The following is a 2,843-nucleotide window of genomic DNA, read 5'->3' on the forward strand; positions in this document are numbered from 1 at the left end:
ATTAGTCCTTTACCTAATCCTGCCAGTGTTCAGACTTCTCCTGAGTATCGGACTTGGTTCATTGTCGTTGTCTAGCCAATTGAGAGGTCAAGGAGGACTGCACTGCTGAGTGCACTCGATGGTTGGTGTAACACCCGCCGCCCGATCCCGAAAGACCCGACGGTGGATGCCACATTCGGTGCCAGAGGCACCGTCCTAACCTACATATAAATCAAACAATCATATTATGAATTAGAAGTGACTTAGTATTCACAAGTTTAGCAAGTAATAGTATTCTGTTTTGAAAATGATTTGGGAGAATCCTACAGAAAAACTGCAAGAGTTTCCCCTAAAAATAGAAGTTGCCAAACATATGAATACAAAGCACTCCCAAATTCAAACTCCAAACCCCATCAAACTCCAATAACAACACAATAGCACTTCTATAATTTCATAACTCCATAGTTCCTCAATAACATTATAATATTCATCACTTCAATACATTCATTTAAATATATCAACTTCTAATGTTCTAACCATTAAATAAGTCCAAGTTTATCTCCCAATATATATACACCAAAATAATTTACAATAACATGCTTAAGTTATAAATGAAATAATACAGTCTCCAAAAATGTAATACTTATACATGCCATAACTTTTAGTTACATAAAATACTAATCAACTACCAAAAGATCTCTTCAACTCTGATGCTACTCTTCAGGTCTTTAAGCAGCAAGCACAATCTCCAACCTGCGCGTGATAAAATCAACGCGCTGAGTATAAAACTCAGTGGTGCTCATAAAACACAACAAACCAATGTTGTGATGACAACATACTTAAAAACAATCATTTATATACATAAAATCATTAAATTTGAACATGCAGTACATATGCACACCAACACATCATGCTTTAGAAATTCATTTGATATCATAAATAAGTTGTGGTAAATTAAGAGTTATTAACATAATGTGATCTCATTTATTTCACTTCCTTAAAAATATTGTATAAGGGCTCACATACACTTAGGAGAAAAAGAAGTAGATAAGTTTTCATAGCTTATTCATAATGGCCTTAGGTCGCCAACCTTTTCATAACATATAAAGCGTGTCCGCCCTAACATAAGACACCCACGTGCCTAGCATATGATCATAGCTTCTTATCATAATGGCATCAAATGCCGAGCATGCTCATCATACATAATAAAATCAAATCATGCATCAAATTCACACCAAGTATATTAGAGCCCAAAAACATTTCTCATAAAATTCATTTTCTTTAGTCTTCTCATAATAAAAACTTAATTTAAACTTAAGTAATTCATAAAAATTCTCATACTTAAACAAAATGACTTAACATAGAAAATTTCCAGCATAAAAATAACATGGACCTTTGCTGTGTTTTTAAAACATAACCGGAGCTATGGGTCTCCAAATTAAATGAAATTAGAGTCGTTAGAAAGCTAAGACAAAATCCTACAAATTTTATGAAGGGATCACAGCCCAGATCAATATGTAAGATAACAAAACGAAGCTAGGAACACAGACTGACAGACCAGACCTCATTCAGCAGAACCAAGTCCATTGTTTCTTGAATTCCTACTAAACCCCACACTCAAATTAAACCAATCCAGAACGAGAGAATTTTCAAGACACAGGGAAACAACTTTTATGAAGAACTCAGAACCTAATCTTGTCATTATAGTGGTCAACATGGGCACTAAAGTTAGTGATGCATGTGGCCCGACACAAACAGAGTCAGTTTGGGTGTTTCAGCCATAAGTTGAGTTATATATCTCCAAATTGGACACAAGAGGATGGGTTAGAAAGCTAAGAGATAGACCTACAACTTTTATGAAGGACTCAGACACAAATGGAAACTAGAAAGGACCGAAAAATGGTCCTAAATCTCACTCAAAATCTCATTTTTCCCAAATTCAGTTTACTTGAGCCATGAAAGGAACATGAACCACAAAGATACAAGGTAGAAATGTCTACCACAACATAAATACTCATCAAACATCATCCAAGAGCATGTAATGGCAACCAAAATTCAACAAACCAATCATTTCATAAAAAATCTCAAAATATACACATAATAGCATAAAGGCACAAAATCAAAATTTGAGTAAGGTAAGTGTGTTTATGAACACTAACCTTCAAAACAAGCTTTAACAAGCTTTAATCAAAGCTTCTCAAGCTTTGGTCTTGCCTTTATCCTTATTAGAAGGCTCTCCACCCTCTACATGGAAGAAACTCAAAATCAAACAAAGAAAACAAAGAAAAGAAGTAATTGGAGCATGATTAAGCATGTATATGCTAAAAGACAACTCTAAATCCAAAAATAATTCACTTATCATAAAATCACTTACTTGACCCAAGTAGGAAAATCACCAAATTCCTTGAAATTAGTCACCAAAGATTACTTCTCTAGCTTCACTCTCTAAGATTTATGCCTTAAATCAAGTTGGATGGGTGTTTACTAAGTAGGAATTGAAGAAAATGAAGAAGAAGAAGAAGAAGAAGAAGAAGAAGAAGGAGAAGGAAACGTGTATGGAGAAGAAGAAGGCAAAAGTTGGTGCTCAATAATTGATAGTTGCTTTATTAAAGCAACTAAGGGGGTATTTTGGTCTTCTCTCCAAATTGGAGGGTATTTTGGTCTTCTCTCCAAATATTCTCCAATTAAATTCCTTCAAAATATTATTTATCTCCACAAAAGTCTCTAATTTATTCCATAAAAATAATTCCTCAATTTTCCTCCATAAAAAAAAAAATTGCTCAAATTTCCTTACTTAATATAACACCATAATTCACTATTCACTAAGTATCTAAATTCTCCAAAAATATTCCTTACTTACTTTC

At 33.8% G+C, this 2,843-nt stretch overlaps 1 long non-coding RNA gene across 1 annotated transcript; it reads right to left on the bottom strand.

Annotated features, from left to right (window-relative positions):
- Nucleotides 1-657: 657 nt before the first annotated feature.
- On the bottom strand, nucleotides 658-2,510 carry LOC149492656 (uncharacterized). Its single transcript, XR_016318725.1, has 3 exons — nucleotides 2,354-2,510; nucleotides 2,139-2,223; nucleotides 658-732 (listed from the first exon to the last, which is right to left on the bottom strand). It is a non-coding gene; the product is annotated as an uncharacterized LOC149492656 (long non-coding RNA).
- Between the last annotated feature and the right edge of the window lie 333 nt (nucleotides 2,511-2,843).

The sequence above is a fragment of the Jatropha curcas genome, chromosome 11, assembly GCF_041381405.1.
Source record: "Jatropha curcas cultivar XTBG-Jc1 chromosome 11, XTBG_Jcur_1.0, whole genome shotgun sequence".
Classification (NCBI taxonomy): domain Eukaryota; kingdom Viridiplantae; phylum Streptophyta; class Magnoliopsida; order Malpighiales; family Euphorbiaceae; genus Jatropha; species Jatropha curcas.